At 36.6% G+C, this 18,779-nt stretch overlaps 1 protein-coding gene across 2 annotated transcripts in view; it reads right to left on the reverse strand.

Annotated features, from left to right (window-relative positions):
• Positions 1-18,779, reverse strand: part of PRKN (parkin RBR E3 ubiquitin protein ligase) — a 1,884,374-nt gene that overhangs the window by 453,553 nt on the left and 1,412,042 nt on the right. The window lies entirely within an intron of this gene.

Consider the following 18,779-nt stretch of genomic DNA (forward strand, 5'->3'; position numbering starts at 1 on the left):
TAACAAAAATTTTAGACAAATCCAAGGCTGAGTGTTTCTGACTTCCTAAGGCTTTTCTGTTGGGACTAATGTTCCAAGGTTATGGCAGTGGTAGTTGATGGAATGAAAGTGGAGACAACAACCTGAAAATAACAATAATTCAGGAATCTTTGGAATATTGCTTCTGACAGGAATGTTAAGTAATGATATAGGCCCAGGCACTATTTTCCACTTGATGCACATGGTTTACTTAGAGGCATCACTGAATTCAAAACTCCAATTCAGATATTCCTCTGCTAGAATTTTAGTTTCTGAGAAGCATAAAGTAATATTTTAGGTTCTAGAAATAGAAGGACAAAATGAAAAAAAAAATAGTACCTGGTCTCACGCAAATCACATTCTCTTGGGGGTGGGGGCAATATAGCCAAGATTCACAGATGCATAAATATACGATCATTTGAGAAAGGAGAGAGACCTAACAAGTACTGGAACCAAAGAGAGATATCCCCTACAGTGCTGGAGAGGCCATCACTTTCTTTGACCCTGAGACAAGATGGAAAGAGGATAAGAGGAAGGAAAAACAGGAACAGAGCAAAGGAGGGGATGAAGGCAGGGGTATTAGGAGGGTATCTCATCACAGCCTCTACTCTTAGGTAACAAGACTCCTGCTTCATGGTGTCTTAATAGCTCATCTTTAAGGGCGAGAGCAAAATAGGGTCTCAGAAGTTCAAGGGGTGGGGAACTTGTGACCTCCAGGCACATGCGGTCCTCCAGGTCCTCAAGTGTGGTCCTTTGCCTGAATTCAAGTTCCACAAAACAAATCCCCTTAATAAAAGGATTTGTTCTGCAAAACTTGGACTCAGTCAAAAGGCCGCAGCTGAGGACCTAGAAGGCTACATATGGCCTGGCTATTCCAGGCTCCCCATCCCTAGTGGTACAGAAAGTGACAGTTTCAGTTTCCTTATCTCTAAGGTCCATGAAATGCCTAATTAATTACCTTTTGATCTGTTGGAGATTATTTGTCATTTACATTGTATATTACTTTTGGGTACATAATTACTTGAATGTGCTTTCTCCCCTAGAATATGAGCTCCCCAAGGGAAGAAACTTCATTTTTATCCCTTCTTTTTTTATTTTTTGTTTTGTTATTGTTCAGTCATTTTAGTCATGTCTGATTCTTCACAACCCCATCTGGGGTTTTCTTGGCAAAGGTACTAGAATGGTTTGCCATTTCCTTCTCCAGTTCATTTGACAAATGAGGAAACTGAGGCAAACTGGGTTAAGTACTTGACCAGGGTCACATCGCTAGTGTCTGAGGTCACATTTGAATTCAGGTCTTCCTGCTTCCACACCAGATGCTCCACCAAGCTGCCCTATCTTTCTTTGTATATTCTAGCTCTCTCTCCTCTTCTTACTCTCTATTTCTACATCCTATCATTCTCCCTTCCATCCAGGGTTTTCTTTGTAATTCATTCTCTCTTTTCTTAGGTGAAGGGAAGTTAAGCATTTTCCCTGAGGGAGAATAGCTGGCACTGGAACCTAGGTCTCCATTCTCAACCCAATTCTTTAACTTTACCACATTTTGCCTTCTATTTTCATTTCTACCTTGAAGAATATTCTTCTCAAAGCTCTGCCCCTCAAAACACCATAATCCCATTCCTTTCCCTTGTATATACATCCCCACTAGATTTTGCTTATAGGGACAATTCCTACATGCTACCATCCCTATTTTGAACTTGAAAGTTATTTCACTGCATGAGAATATGTAGGAGCTGAGTTGGGCTGCATATATACAACCGAACCCCTGGTGTTTCACCACTTAATTATCTTAAATGACAACAAATTAACAAGTAACACTAAAATCATTTTTAAAAATACTCATAAGACTTCGTATGTATAACGGGTATAATATTTCTTCCCTTCTCAATGGATGGGGGAGGGAGAAAAATTGGAACAGAAAATTCTAAAAATATTCATTTGCTATATTTAAAAATTAGAAATGTAAACAACTATTATCTGCAACAATAATAATAACAATAGCTGGTATTCATATGGTGATTTAATATTTGTAACATTTGCATTTTCCAAGTAGTATCTTTAAATTCTTACATTTCTATGAGATAAGTGCTACTATTGTTCTCATTTTACAGATGAGAAAACTGAGATAGCCAGAAATCAAGCAGCTTCCCAAGGATCACATGGACATTAAGCTTCTGGGATCTACTTGAACTCAGGAAGACGTCAGGTCCAGCAAATCTACCCACTGCACCACCTAACTGTCTCAGTGGTATCTGTTGTTTTTTAAGTTGTTATTGATAGCACATTCTCTACTTAAATCCTAAAAAAAAAATTAACTTTCATTATTTATATTGTGACCTAATAAGAAATCCATTGGATACTAGAGAACTTAACTTCCTCTCTAAAAAATCAAACAAAGTAGGTACCCCGTTTGAAAGATGATACACTCCACTCACATCCTAAAGAAATGTAAAAACAAAAGCACAATCCACAATGACCAAATAATAGAATCTTAGTCTTAAGCAGCATCAGACACTTAAGACTGAGAAAGACATAAAGAGAGTCATCCAGTCAAGCCTCTATCTACATCCTGAACCAACTGTTCAACAGCTCTGATGCTCAGTCACGTAGCCACGGCTTAAACATTCTCCACCAAGAGGGCCAAACACTCTGTGGCCTGGCTTCGCATGCACACAAACTTATGTGAAGCTATGTATACGTTCCACTCACTTCCAACAGCTGTAACAAAATTAAATTCCTTTATTCTTGTTTAGTGCAGCACATGTTCCATAGTTAATGAGACTGAGATTAGAATGCTTTTTACAAATTTAACTATCAAAAAAAAGTTTATTAGCTACCTCATAAAAATGGGAAGTAACCTACCTGACACAATCAATAAAAGCAGTATTCATAGACCATGAATATTCTTCTCTCAATGGGTTTTAGGCAAATGATAGTGACATGAGGTTGAATCAAAAGTAGACACATCATCATAACCTGTCCTCAGCTTGATACCTTACCATTTTGACTGCCAACCATTTCTTTTGCACATCTCATTAGAGAAAAAAAAAGGCCAATAGACTGAAATAGTTAATAAATTAATGATTTAGAAATAACCAGTAGTTTAACTACACAAGAAGATTTTCAGATTCCAGTGGAATTTTTTACAAAGTGAAATTACCTGACCAATAAAGTGTCACAGGGAAAAAAAGGTGAATTATTTTAGAAGGTCATTGTTTTAGGCCAAAGGAAGATTCCTTTGAAAACATGGAACTATATTACTTTGCAGCACCTCATATATTTTAAAGCACTGTGAATGACCAGAAACATGAATTTCTTTTTAGAACCTAAGGCCTGCATGTCACTTATAGAGAATCTCTGTTCAGATAATTAACAGTTGAGTGGGAAGAAATCATACAAGATAAATTCCATTACTAGAAATCAGAAGACCTTGGGAAATTAAAATACATTGCTCTTTGAGCTGGTGGTAGCAGTGTCTTATTTGCTAAGAGAAAGGGATTAGAAAAAAATAAAGGGGAAGTAGATGTGCTTCCTATATCCAGAGGTCAAATGACAACTTCAGAAATGACTGAGACAATTCTCATGTTCCTATGAAGCAATTAGAAAGAACTAAGCATTACTGTCTGGGTTGGTAGGAGGCATGGTGAATACAGTGCTGGGCTTGGATTCAGTCTTCCTGAATTCAGATCCAGACTCACATACTTACTACCTGTGTAACCCTGGGAAAGTAACTTAATCCTATTTGCCTCAGTTTCCTTATCTGTAAAATGAGTTGCATAAGAAAATGGCAAACCACTGCAGTATCTGTGCCATGAAAACTCCAAACGGGGTCATGAAGAGGCAGACACAATCGAAAAACAATAACATGGTAACAACAATCACCACCACAACAACCTCCTTTTAGGGAAAAAAAAGCGAAAAATGCATTGGTTTCCTGAAAAGTCAGCAGGCAGATATTCCATTCAAACTGAGGCATTTATTAAATGCCTCCATTACTTTCCTTATGATTTGGCACTGCTTTCTCCACAGCAAAAGTCTTCTGAGTTAAAAAAAATTGATAAACAAGTGAAATTGAATGTCACTTTCCTATTTGTGGAGGAAAAAAAAGAAATGATACTAGCTCAATCTTAAGGTCCATCTAGGGTCAAATGAAGCTGGAAAGCTAAAGAAAGAGAATCATTAAAATAAATTCTCTTTTGATAAGCAGATTATTATTTATGCTAGTTGGACACTATGAGGTGATCATTATCCTGAGATCAGTCATACAATTTCTTTTCTCCAACAACTGCTGACCTCTGATGATCCTATTTTCATGTATTCTTACTTATAGTAACAGTAATTTTTAATAATTATAGCAATCATGACAGCAGTGGCTTACATCTTACGTAGCTCCTGATGACCCTAAATCTTCCCTTGGGAAGTGGGGAGGGCCAGAGAGACAACACTGACCTGAGAGCTGGGAGACCTATTTTTTAATAGGCCTTGCACTACTGCTAATCTGTTGTGACTGACTCATCTCTCAAGCCAGTTTCCTTAGCTGGTAAATGAAGGTTTTGAACTTGATTTTCTTTAGGATTCCTTATAGTTAAAAAAAAAAAGGTATATTTCTGCCTCCTACTCCCATTTTGCATCTTAATGATTCCTATGGGATGATTAGATAAGCCCCCTTCACTCAGATCTTTGCAAATAAAGACAGGTACAATAATTAGTGAATGTAGTTACATTCATACAAAGGAATTCTACCAACCTCTTTGCTGAGGCAATCTGATCTGTGTGAGAATGGTCTATTTTCTGCAAGGATGCTGTTTGTTTTTACATCACAGTAATTTCTAGATACAAACCCCATTGTGTAACTCACTGAGCCTTCATTTCTAACAAAGAAAATACTGAACAAAACCAACCTACACAGCAACCACATCTGACAGTATATAAAATACTCCTCATCCATAGTCTCCTCTCCAGTATAAAGTATATTCCTCATGAGTTTTCTGAGCTGGCTGAATATTATAATTATTCATTGTTTAGCTTAACTCTGGGGTTCTTTTTCATTTCACTATGGAAGACATTATATATGCTTTCCTGGTTCTGATTATGGTTCAGAGAAGTCAAAGGATCAGAAAGAAATGGATAAACTGCACTTGTGACTTCATACAGGGAACTCCCAGGTGAGAAAATTCTCTTCACCAATTCAGGTTGATACTTTTAAAACAATTTATACTTTTAGAGAGTGGCCTAGAACATTGAGAAGTTAAGTTACTGGCCCAGCATCACAGCTAGCATATATCAAGATAGGATGTGAACCAAAGTCTCATGGCAAACCACTCCAGTCTCTTTGTCAAGAAAAACCGAAATCGGGTCAAGAAGAGTAAGAAGTGACTGAAAAACGACTGAACAACAACTGAACTCATGACTATGCCAAAGCTGCCTCAAAGAATCATAGGAGAATATATTTATTGCTGGAAAGGACACTGGAGATCATTTTACAGAAAGGGAAACTGAGGTCTAGAAAGTTAATTGACCTGAACAAAGGGACACAAATAGTATGTGAGGGAGATAGGATTTGAGGCCAGGTCCTCTCCACAACCAATACTCTTTCTACCTTACTATATTTCCTTCAATTATCATATTTTTTTGAATTATTTTTTTTCTGGACTAATATGACTATCACTGTAAAAGTCACCTGATATACAAACTCCCTCCACAAATGCAGAGTAGCCCTGGGGTCTATTACTTAAACTCCTTGAGAGTTGCATGGGGTACCAAGAAGAGAGGTAATCTGCCAGTGATCATATGCCTTGTATTGATCTTCAGGGTGCCAAGGTTTTCTCGCCATTCACCTCCCCACAATACTGGTCCTAGCCCTTGTAGAGAAGCTTCCATTACTTCTCATAATATAATAACATCCCATTACATTTATATAACAAATTCTGTCAGATATTCTCTAAACAAGGGACATCTACTTTACTTCCAGTTTATTTTTATTTTTTTGCTAAGATTACTGCATTTATAAGAGTCCAGCTCCCATCCTCTATCTCAGTGTAAAACCCATAAAAATCTAGTGTCTAAATAGAACAGACCTGCTGGGAACATTTATATGTGCAGTCTAATTTCCACAGGGCAGACATAGATGGGACCCTATGGGTTGCAATGAGGTAGATCAAAGATTTTCCCACGTCTTCTTCCATGCCTTCTTGAATAAATGAACTCTTTCAATATGGTTTGTCTATTATTCAATAAACCCTATGGCCAGAGCAATTTAGCTATAAGGCTTTGTCATATATTTCTTAAAACCTATCACATAAAGAATCTGTCTTGTCCATAATCATATATCTAGCATCCAGAGATTCTGATATCAAGTCTAGTATTTCTTCCACTACATAACCGCATCTCATACTTTGGAAAGACACTAACTGTACACTCAGAAAACCAAAATGGCTAAGTCATTTTCTGAGGCAAAGGGATTAAAAAAATCCATTATTATCACATTCTCACTTAAATGTACATGATCATCTGCAATCAGGTATGACTTTCTAGACTAAGTTAAAACTCAATTACATAAATGCCAGAAAGCGAGATGGTAAATGATTATCTATCCATGATTTGTGGAATAGATTTTCTGTGTGAAATGTTGATGTCTGAGGAAGTGAAAAATTTGGAATGAATTTACAATTCTCTGAGATTCCAGATGCCAAACACCTAACTATAAACATCTCTCCCTGAATACTTGATACAAGGAAGTGATAGTTGTTTGTCTTTTACTGGTGCCCTGGAGCATTTTGTTAGCTTTTTAGTTTACCCTAATGGCTGAAATGTAATAGCAATGCTTGGTAGAAAAATCACAGGTAATATGGCACGTAATATCCATCTTTCTCCTTTGCTATTACTTCTCATCCTTTTCCTATGTTCATGTTCTTTCTATACAGTTCAGATTCTGAACCTTCTGGACAGTAATTACGTATGTGATATAATGTGTATGTAAAATTTAACACATTGATGGTGCTCAAAAATTTTGACAGTATAAACATTAAAATAAAGTTAAAATAACTTCAGTGAGTTTTATTAATATAATGAGAAATTGGGTTTGATTAGAAACACTTCATTGGAAAATTTATAAAAATACACAAAAAATTTAAAAAGGTGAATTTAACAAAATAATATCTGTTGCTGTTCAGTCATTGTTCACTTGTGTCCAACTCTTCATGACTCCATTTGGGGTTTTTAGTTGACTTTGTGCCTGTGTGAGGGGTAGAGTTGGCAGGAAAGCTTGGGATATGAGAAACATTATTAATTCTTGGAGACACACATTGTCCCAAAATGTCTTCGAAAACAGGAAAAAGAATTTGGGATGTGGTGAACATGTACAGGATTCCTTACCACACTATTTCCCTGATTTCCAGTTTGTCTCCCTAGAGGCTTTGGGGAATTTTGCCTTGGGTAAAATTATATTCTCTCTAGGTTAAACTGAGATATTTTTCTTACAGTAAGAGAGCTCATTCACTTTGTGAATTTTATGATACATTTTAACTTGTATAACTTCTCCAATTTCTGTTTGATATCAGCTTGAAACAATCAATTTACTTATGATTCACTATGTGTCACAGGCTCTTGTTTAACTGACAATTAGTGTGAAAGGGCCAAGCCAGTTGGCATAAACTTAGGGTACTCTGCCCCTTTTAGGGATGACTAAGAAAGTGGATTGACATTTAAAAATTATTCTTAGGCTAGCGGGGCAGAAAAATATAATTCCAGTTCAATATCTCTTCTCAAAGAAGAAAAGTATGGCAGCCTCATGGCCCCTTCTCCTACTCCATTCTAGGAAGGAATCAAAATTACCCTGGGAAAGGAGAGGGGCAAGATTCCAGAGACCTCTGTATCTCCCTGTGAGTAGATAATGCAGCCTCTTACATGGCTAGCACATACAATTCATTCACATTTCTGAAATACCAGATACCATGCTTGAGAAAATTTTTAAAAAGCAAAAAAAAAAAAAAAAAGAGGTTTAGATAAAATCAGAGATGCACATAAATGTGGTTATATAATGCCAAAGTGCATTATAGGATCATTCTATAAATGTAGCTTCTACTAGTATTTCCTCCCAATGCAGTGTCTCTCTCACTCTTTCAGTCTCCTTGGAATGTTTAAACAACAGATCAACTTTGTTGCCCTCTCAGCTGAGTTTTACTTTTTTGGTACTTTCTCATATGGCTTAACTGGCCTCTCAGTATTCCCATCCTCCTCTGCTTCCTAGTTGTTGTCCCATATTTGAGAATGCTTTATGAATCTGGAGGCAAATTAAAATTCTAGACCAAAGACTGCTTAGAGTGTTCCAGGACAAAAAACAACAACAAATACAGGACCCACAAAACTCTTTCTTGATTTGGAATGTGCTAGTATGATTTCTCATGACTTAAAAGCACAGAACAATGGTTTTCTAACCCTTTCTTGTTTCTGAGGGTATACCTGTAGAGTTAGATGAGGTGGATCACTGTCTCAACCATTACTATGTATCAGGTACTGTGTTAAGTGTGTGTGTTCATCCTTCATTGCCCAAGGAGACCATGCCATCAGAGAAATGATGCCATGACTTGCACTTGACTTTGTTTTGAGCGAGGGAGAGCTGTGCAGGTCACCAGCCTCACTTCTCCTCCAGAGTCATCTGAATCCAGTGACCAGACATTCATCAGGATGACTGGAGATGACCCAGGATGAGGCAATTGGGGTTAGGTGACTTGCCCAAGGTCACACAGCTAGTGAGTGTCAAGTGTCTACTGGGGATACAAAGAAAGGCAAAAGACAGTCCCTGCTCTCAAGTGAGACATCTTGAAAACAACTACATACAAAAAAGATATAGGCAGGATAAAGTGAAGATAATCAATAGAGTAAAGGCACTGGAATTAAGGGGGACCTGAAAAGGTTTCCTGTAGAGTTTGGGACTTGGGTTTGTCCTAAAAAATTAGTCAACTTTCTTTTTATGAGAGAATAAGTGAAAAATAAAACATTAACTGTGATCGCTAAAGTCCAAGTATACTCTTGCCCAGCACCATGTTTTTTATTACTAGTGAATCATTTAATTTCTAACTATACAACTACCAGAATATGAAACTGCATCCTGCTGGTGACATCCATGATACTGGCAGGGAAGTAAACCTAAAACTTCTGAGTTTCAAAGCAATTTTACATATTATTGCCAATTCATTCATAGACTAACCTGTGTAGCTAGGCAGAGATCACCAAGGGAAACCAGGATCTTATTGCCTTCAGACTTTATTTCTTTGAGTGCAAAGACTATGGAGATAATCTATTCTCAGTCAAAGAAAAATTTAATATAGTGTTCTCTGATTTTTCTATTTAATTCATCCTCATAGCAATCCCATATGTGTATTCTCTATATGTACAGGTTTCTCCTTGATGTTCAGCTACATCAGAGAAAGAATTAAATTGTCCACAAAAAATGTGAATCTGTTTCCCCAACCCTCCACGTTGTCCTAAGAGTTGCTGTGTTTATACTCTTTTTAATCAACTGGTTGTGTGAGGGCCTGCTTGTCAGCTCCTTCTATTGCTAACATTTTTATTTTACAATGATTAGTCTCAACACACACAACTTCATTTTAGCTTAGGCGTTTTAAGTTGTATAATAATTCCAAAGGAAAAAGGTCAATTTTTAGAATTATTGGGCTTTCTAAGTCCCTATAGGCATTGTCAGAAGCGCTTATGCATAAAGCAGTATTGTCTATATTGACAAATACCTGAGCCACTGAAACTATGCAATTCACTAACCTTACCATGGATCCCTGAATATCAGTTATGGTGGAAAGTGTCTTGGGTTTGGAGGCCTAAAATTCTGGGCCAGGGTTACCATGTTAGTCCAGAGATTCCAGGTCAGGACTGTAAAGCAATGTAGCACTAGAACCACAAAATATAATTTAAAAAAAAATAACTTTTATTTAGAAAAAGCCAAAAAAGAGGTTATATTTCATAGTTGATAAGATTAAATGAAACTCCTTTTCACTTCCATATTTACATGACAACAGCAATGCTAAATCAGAAAGGAGTCCATGCAGGGAAGGAAGAATTACACTAAATATCTGGTAGAGAGATTACAGTCTGGGATTTTTTTTCTGAACTCTAATCTTCTAGACCAACCAAGACCCTAGGACAGTCTCTTTGCCTCTGTAAAGGGAAATTAACTATACAAGAAAATTAAAATTAATACAGTTATTATTATAAGCAGGATAGAATTATAAAATCACAGAATCATAAAAACAGAACTAGAAGGGAAACTCAGGGCCCCTTTAATTCAAACTCTTCATTTTAAGAAGGAATCTGAGGCTTAGTAAGGTAGAGTAACCAGTCATGTTTATACAGGTAGCAAGCTTCAGAAGCAAGATTTGAGCCCAGGTACTGACTCCAAACGATTTGTTTCAGGTTCTTCCCTTAGTTAGTTATGTAATCTTGGGTTAGTTATTTGAGCTCTGAGCTTCAGACACCTCATCTGTAAAAGGAAGAGGATGTTACAAGAGAGGAGGGTTCTACGGGGCAGTAGGACTGAGGGGGCAGCAGTAATGTTAATAATGTTAGTGATGTTAAAAAAAAAAAGAACAGCAATGAAACATTTTAAAAATCAAATGAAGGGATCAGATTAGCTATAGGTGCTTTCTTAGATCCCTTTCATCTTTGAAGTCTATACCTTTGGAGTAAAATTGCAGAATGCTATGACAGAATCATTGGATTACAGATTTAGAAATGAAAGAGACCTTAAAGGTCATTAATTTCAACCCCCTCATTGTACAGATGAAGAAACTGAGGCAAAGAGTGGGTAAGTGACTTTCCGAGAGTCACACACTAGTGTCTGAGGCAGGATTTGAAATCAGATCTTTCTGACTCTATAGTAAGCTAACACGCTTAATTTCTGTATATCATGTTTAACCATTCATTCAATTTATACAGATGTTAAAATTAAATATAAAGCACTTTAATTATGGTAATGAATACCGATGAGAAACTAAAAGTAAAACTTTGAGTTACTCAACTATAAAGCTGGCTGAATACCTAGCCCTATGTCTAGCATATATTAATAATAATAATAGCAATGAAGATGATGATGATGATAATGATGAAGAAAGATCACCCCTCATTATCACTCAGTTTCACCACAGATGTTTGGGAATAGTCAGTCATGAAACTCACCCATTCAAGAGGCTGTTGCACTTGCCAGACTGTAAAAGACAAATTCAATAGAAAAAGCATTTAACTAAGACATGAAACAACGCATTTCCACAGGCGGCTAGGTGGCACCACGGTACACATGGTGCTGGGCCTGGAGTCAGGAAGACTCATCTGCCTGAATTCAAATCTGACCTCAAATCCTTACTAGCTGTGTGACCCTGGGCAAGTCACTTAAGTCTGTTTGCCTCAGTTTCCTCTTCTTTAAAGTGAGATGGAGAAGGAAACAGCAAACTATTCCAATATCTTTGCCAAGAAAACCCTAAATGGGGTCATGAAAAGTTGGATAAGATTGAATAAGAATAACGTGTATAATAGGAAGGGAATGAAGCAACAAAGGCATTCTCTATGTCCACACAGAAATAGATACAGACATCTATCCCCTAAGATAGGGATAGGATAGAATTCTTCAGGTGAAAATATATGAGAAACTAGGGAAAAAAGGTCCCTTAGCATATGGATAATATGAAGAAACTCAACATTTTCTTAGAAACCAGCACTAAGTGCCACCTCTTATTGATGGTTGGAATCTATTAAAAAGATAAGGCATATGAAGAAGCTGCAGTTACAAGAAGGGCATTTTTTCAATGTTAACATGTCAAAGAAGTTCCCTCATTAAAAATGAACAACAAGGTCTTCAGATACTGTACTGTATTCCTAGAAAGTATATTGGAGGAAGGAATTCAGCCCCTGACTCTTACTAGTTGTGTGAAATCTCAATCTCTGCCTGCCTCAGTTTCCTTAATTGTAAAGTGGGAATTATAATAGCATGTACCTCAACAGGGTTGGTGTGAGGTTCAAATGGAATAATATTTGTAAATTCCTTAGCACAGTTTCTGGCACATAGTAGGTACTAAATACATGCTCATTCTCAGTCTCTGTTTTCAGTTCAGTCTTGTGATTTCAGTGCTGTAGGGAACTCAGTACAGAAAATCCCTCTAAGAAAGGAGAATGGCACCTTATGGTCTTCGGGAGCTGCCTGATGAGCAGTTAAGTAATTTGTCCCAATTCATATAGAACTGGTAAGTTTCAGGGACGGAACTTGAATCCTGGTCTCCTTGATTCTTAGGCTCACTCTCTTGCCACTATATCATGACTAGATTGATATATATTGTATTGCTCACAATCTTAAATTAGATATAAAAACTAGTACTGTCCCATCCCATGACAAAGGATATAAACTAGATCAAAGAAAATAGGGGAATGGCATTAAAAGAATTTCTAAAATTACTTAAAATTTTATTGTATGGGAATGATATGCTTGAGGTAAGTTTTGAATTTGGTTTCTTGTTAGAATTAATTAGTAGATCTTGTTTGTTGATTCTGCAATTCCTTCTCCAGGACTCTTCATCCTCTACAGAGTTTTCCCATATAGCAAGAGTTAAGTAAAACTATTCAGTCCAACAATTGCACTTGATGGCAGATCTTGATTTCTAAATCAAATGCCTATGTTCTCTTCTCATCCCCCTGACCTGGAACAAAAGATGAAGTAAGTAGGGACGGAGGTAAGAAGTCGGTATCAGTTAAATGCAGGTGTTCTTCCTTCATATGGTGAAAGTGAAATCAAGTTTTGTCAGAACTAATTATTTCGGGAAACCATTTACAAAGCTGCCTCAAATAGAAAATCTTTCAAAGGAACAATGCCACTGTAATGGAGGACACACATAAATCTTGTGATGATTTTTTTTCTTTTACTCTACTTTGATTATTAGAAGCAAACAGGATCTTTTCATTTTGTGCAGAGAATGGAAGGCACTTGTAAGTTTCATTTTTGTTCCTGGATGAGGGTAGTAACTTTTTATTTTTTTGGAGACAGAAGGGAAAACTCTAGGATTGGTCTGGTTAGTTTCTATTTGCATATGAAAAAGGAGATATGAAAATAGAGGATCAAGGTACAATCTGTTCACTTTTTGTTAGCAAAGTGATGCTTTAAAAATATTTTGGATGCAGACAGGGAATTTGGCATGCCTGGCAAAAACTGTTTTCTGTCACAATTTTAAGAAAGCAGGATTCAAATGATGAGTCTTTGTGACCAGATAATAACAACCACCACTGGCAAGAGGAACTTTTGGAGCTTCAATCTCCTAGAATCAGAATGTCATGGGATGAATTTATGTTAGAATCCATCTGATTTATTTATAATGCTCAGAAAGCTATGTGCCTTTTTAAATTAAGGAGTATTAGGAACAACTCTGGCTTTCTCAGATTTAATCACCATTAAACCACTTATGATAGTTCCTGCATCAGAGACTTAATATTCTTTGATAGTCTTATGTATAATTACTTTTTATAATCGGAGCATAGCTAGGAAGTGATGTAGGGCTAAATCTCCAGGTTTCAAATGGATAAATATTAGCCTAATGTGCTCAATCAATGCATAGAAATAGCTTTAAGCACTTTTCCTGCAAGGGAAAATATTTACCATATATCACAGTTAGATTAGCCTCAGGCACTAAGCAGCTGATGGAGAAAGATTGAAAACCTAAAAAATCACTTTTAAAGTCCTTGCATTCGTGTGAAGGACACACTCAATAGATAGAAAGTGATGAAGGAAAAAAAAATTCCATTGGATGGTGTTACCTTGAGCATCCTATAAAACACAGTACTTAGGATCAGAACCATGTCAGAATATTTGCAGCTTGAGACACAAAAATATTCCTTTCTTTTAAGAAAAAAAAGCAATAAAGGTTACAGAGAGCTTCTAATCCATTCCGTTGACCAAATTCTTCATTTCACATGATGGTGAATAGCTCTGAATTAGGTTGTTAATAAATAAGAGCCTCTGCCTGTAGGTTGGGCAGTAACAAGGGTCCTATCAGATGGAATGTGTGATGAATACATTACCCTCATTTTACAGCTCTAAAGCAAAACAAAAAAAATAATAAAGTGATTCAAAGTGCAGGGATCAGTGCAGTGTGCTATATTCCTGCAGCTCTTCCTCGGCAATTAGGCAAGTGGAATGACTTTTTTGCAACTTCTAAAACTGTTAGGAAATAACCTTGCTCTTCCTCTCCATATGGGTAAAAGTAACTAGAAATCTTAACAATACAAAAGCTTTGCCTTCCTTAAACAAGTAAATTCCCTCTGAGGTGCATCTTATGTCCAATGACATCAGAATGCTCAAACGATCTGTTTTAGACCAAGAAATACGAAAGTGAATGTCCTTCCAGTTTTCGTTCTTGATCTTTACAAAGTGACTCTGCCCTTGGTGATCTCATGAATGCTGATTATTCTTCCATGCAGGGATAGAGATGGGACGAACCTGTTATTTCCTTCATGCACCACTCAATTTGGCACATTACTGAAACATACAGTCTCTTTTGCAGTGTTTCGAGAGAACAGGTGATTTGCCCAAGATTGTACAGCCAGAGTGTGTCGGAGATGGGACCTGAACCTTGGTCTTGTTGGAACCAAGAACAGCTCTCTACTCAATTATTCCATGTTGACTATTTCAGGCAAATGATTTCTAAATCTACAGCCTCTAGCTTCAAACTGGCTCAAAGTTCTAACCCTGCCTCATCTACAGTCTGCTGGATATATCTCTGATAAGTCCAATCCTGATATCTCAACTTCAGTGTTCCAAATTAAACTAATTGTTCCCGTTTCCCCTCTCCTTCAAACCTGCCTCTGACTCCTCCTTTCTATTTTAATGGTATCAACATTCTTGTGGTCATCTAGGCTAGAAACCTGGAGATCATCTTTAACTGATCCTCCTCCAGTGATACATACATCAAATGCCAAACATATCAATTCTGTCCTTACCACAGATCTCACATACACTCCTCTTTTTCCCATTCCCATTGCTACTACCCTAGTTTAGACCCTAATCATAATTCACCTGGACTAATTGCATAGTATTCTAATTGCTCTCCCTGACCTCAATTTCTCCTTCTTCCAATCAATCCTAGTTCACAACGGCTCTCTGATCATCTCTCACTCTAATTTTTCTGTTTCTGTTAAGAGAACTACCATCCTTCCAGTCATCCACACTTGCAAACTCAGAGCCACCCATGTTTTTTCCTTCTCCCTCACTACTCCCACGCATATCAATCGTTAGTTATCATTTATATCTTTTCACTATCATTCACATCTGTTCCCTTTTCTCTTCTCACATAGCCACTACCCTCATTCAAGCCTCTGTCATTTCTTGTCTAGGTTGCCCTAATTTTTCCCCTTTTAAATCCATCCTCTATCGTGACATTCCTGAAATACAAATCTAAATATATCAAATTTATTCCAATGCCCTTCCCAGTACCTTTTATTTTTAGTGTCTTCTCTCTAGTGATTATCTTCAATTTATTCTGTGTATAGTTTGTTTATATACAGTTGTTCGAATGTTGTCTCCCTCACTGGACTGTAAGCTCTTTGAGAGTACATACTATCTAATTTTAAACTTTTTTTGTAACCCCAGTGCTTAGCACAGTGCCTGGAACATAGTAGGCACTTCATAAATGCTTGTTAACATGTCAATTTGTCTTTCTAAGTCCGTAAGTTGCAGAACAGTTGCAGATAGGCAGTATAAGAGGAGTTTCTTCTCTAGAAAATCCCTACACTGGTGACATTACGAGTACAGACCCAAAATAAATTATATTGATATACATGTTATATTTAAACATGAATTATACATGTGCTTATGTGGATACACACACATATATGTACATATATAAATTTTCTGTGTATATGTTGTTTCTTCTCAATAAAATATAAGCTCCCTAAGGGCAGGGAATATTTTGTTTCTATCTCCATATCCTTAGTGCCTACCAGAGTACCTTTACTGGTACTTGTTGAAAGAATCAGCTTGTTGAGAGCTTTTCCTTGAACTTCCAGAGTAGAGTAAAATAAGATGTTGAAGGGGATTTCTCTCTCCTCCCTTTCCTCTGGGAGCAGAAAATATAGACTTGTAGGAGAAACACATATACATGTCCTAAGCTTTTGTAGGTAAACCTGGGAGAGGTTCTCTAGGCCTCTAGTTTCTGGATGTTTTCCGGCTTTCTGTTTCCTTTTATGAGAACAGGTCATAAGTTAACAGTCCTAAGGATGTATTTTTCCACGTTTGGGTATTCCTTTTGGGCAATGCTACATTTAAGATTCCCCAAAAGACTGAGTACTTGTGTTTGATAGCTGGGTTCTGGTCACTCAAAGGGAGAAGATTTCCTTAATGGCATGTTCTTCAGAGAAGGTGAAAATTTTATACAGAGGACTGCCCTAAAACTGAAGGACTAAAGCCATGTCATAAGGGGAAAGAGATTTAGATTTTGCCAACTATCCCTCCATCCATTAAAAAAGAAAAGTCTTAACATTTATGAAGAAAGATGAAAAGAAACAAAATTGGCAGGCAACTTTTCTGAAGCCAAGGAGTGATTTTGCATCTCTGTTAAATACATGAAAAACTCACGCAGATAAAACAGCTATTCTTCAAAGAAGGCAAAGCAAGAAAAAATTGCATATAGCATTAAGGATTTGAATTAAATTTGATAAAAGGAAAAATAAATGATAATACGGGGAAAAGGCACAAGAAAACTGAAGAGCCTGTTTTAATAAAAGAAATAAAAATATCAGGTATATTTTCGATAGTTGGGATAATGCAGGAAGATAAGGAAACTCGATCTCAATGCCATAAGTGAAACCTGAATTACTTTTGGAAAAGGGAGAGTTAAACTATACATCAAGCACAACTCAACTTATGTTTTACAGATTTGCTTTTGTTTTGAAACTGGATCTGTGGTTTCATTACTACAGGAGATTCTTTGTGAAGAAATTCCACATCAAATGCAGATCAGCATTTGCTCTGCAGCTTATTGTCTTAGAGACTTGTCTATGGTACTGAAAAATTAAATGATTTGTACAAGGTTATGTGATCAGTAGGTGTTACAGTAGAAACTTGAACCCAGGTCTTCTTTATTTCAAAGCCTGACCCTCTCTTTGTTATGCACCACTAAGTCCTGTTTCTCAATATGCATTACACTATAGTTTTTGTGAGAGTCCACCAATTTTTATAAATACTAAATTATTGTTAGAATAATGCATCTATTACCTCTGGGCAGTTAAGCTGGCACAGTAGATAGAGCACTGGGTTTGGAATCAGGAAGACTCATGTTAATGAATTCAAGTCTGACCTCAGATATTTACTAGATGGGTGGTGACCTTGGGCAAGTCACTTCAGTCAGTTTGCCTCAGTTTCATTATCTGCGAAATGAGCTGGAGAAGGAAATGGCAAACCACTTCAGGATCTTTGCCAAGAAAACCCCAAATGGGGTCACAAAGAGTTGGCATGACTAAACAAAAAGTTATTTTTTCTGACTATATAGTCATTGTATTTTCACTTTCAAGCACAACTATACAATCATATCAAAATGATAAAAATCTTGTCTGTTTTCAAATATGTTATTAAAATGTTACAAATTTTGCTCCACAGGAAAGCAATTATTTTGTCTTCTAGCCTCCCAAAATAACCCTGTTGAGGAAAGGAGTCATACAAATAGCAGAGGCCTTCTGCTCTCTCTCTGCTGGCCTGTTTTTGTACCTTGGCCTTCATGCTACCACCAGGAGAGTTCTCACATTCCTTTCTCAAAGATCACCAGTAATTTTCACAGAATAACCTCCTATAGCATTTCCTGTCAAAGCCAACCACCCATTAACATCCCAGTTGCATAGCAAACAAATATATTACTGTGTTGTACTCTATTCACACTGTAATCCTTCAGAATTTTTGATTCTTGACAACTACCTTTCCAGAAGATTGTGGTCTTGTAAAACCACTGGATAGAATGCCTGGTAGTAAACACTGGATATTGTTATGACTATCACTTAAAACTTCGTTTGCTTAGTGATAAATTGTACAAATAAAGGCCTCCAATTATGCTACAAAGTAGGAATGATAAAAATTATTTGGGGTTGGTTAAAAATAGAAAAAGTAGATCAATGGTACAGTTTAGACAAGAACCTGAATCAGTTTACTACCCCAGCATTCAGTTCCCACCTGCCTACCTAAATATAAGTCACTTAGTAAAGAACTTCCCATTTGACTAGAATTCTTGGGAAAACTGGGAAGGAATCTGAGAGACATGTGGTCTAGACAATAAACTTAAAATGTATATGTGACCTGAATATCAACAATCATACCATAAGGAAATAAAAATGATTATGAGAAAGAAACTAAGTAACTTCAATTAAACTGAAATGGAAAATTTTACATAAGTAGAATTAATATTTCGAATAAGAAATAGTTGACTGGAAAAAGCTGTACATACAATATCTTTGATAAGGATCTGATATACAAAATTTATAGGTAACTAATAGAAACATACAAGATCAAAAAACTTTACTCAACAAGTAAGTAGTCAAAAGGTATAAATGATCAATTAAAAATTACAAACTACTAATAATTATAGGAGAGAAAATTTAAAATCTGTTATAAGAGAGATACTTGTTTGGTTTTTTCAGTCATGTCCAACTCTTTGTGATCCCATTTTGGGATTTTCTTGGCAAAGATACTAGAGTAGTTTGCCATTTCCTTTCCTAGTTCATTTTCAGATGAA

This window comes from Notamacropus eugenii, chromosome 2, assembly GCF_028372415.1.
Source record: "Notamacropus eugenii isolate mMacEug1 chromosome 2, mMacEug1.pri_v2, whole genome shotgun sequence".
Classification (NCBI taxonomy): domain Eukaryota; kingdom Metazoa; phylum Chordata; class Mammalia; order Diprotodontia; family Macropodidae; genus Notamacropus; species Notamacropus eugenii.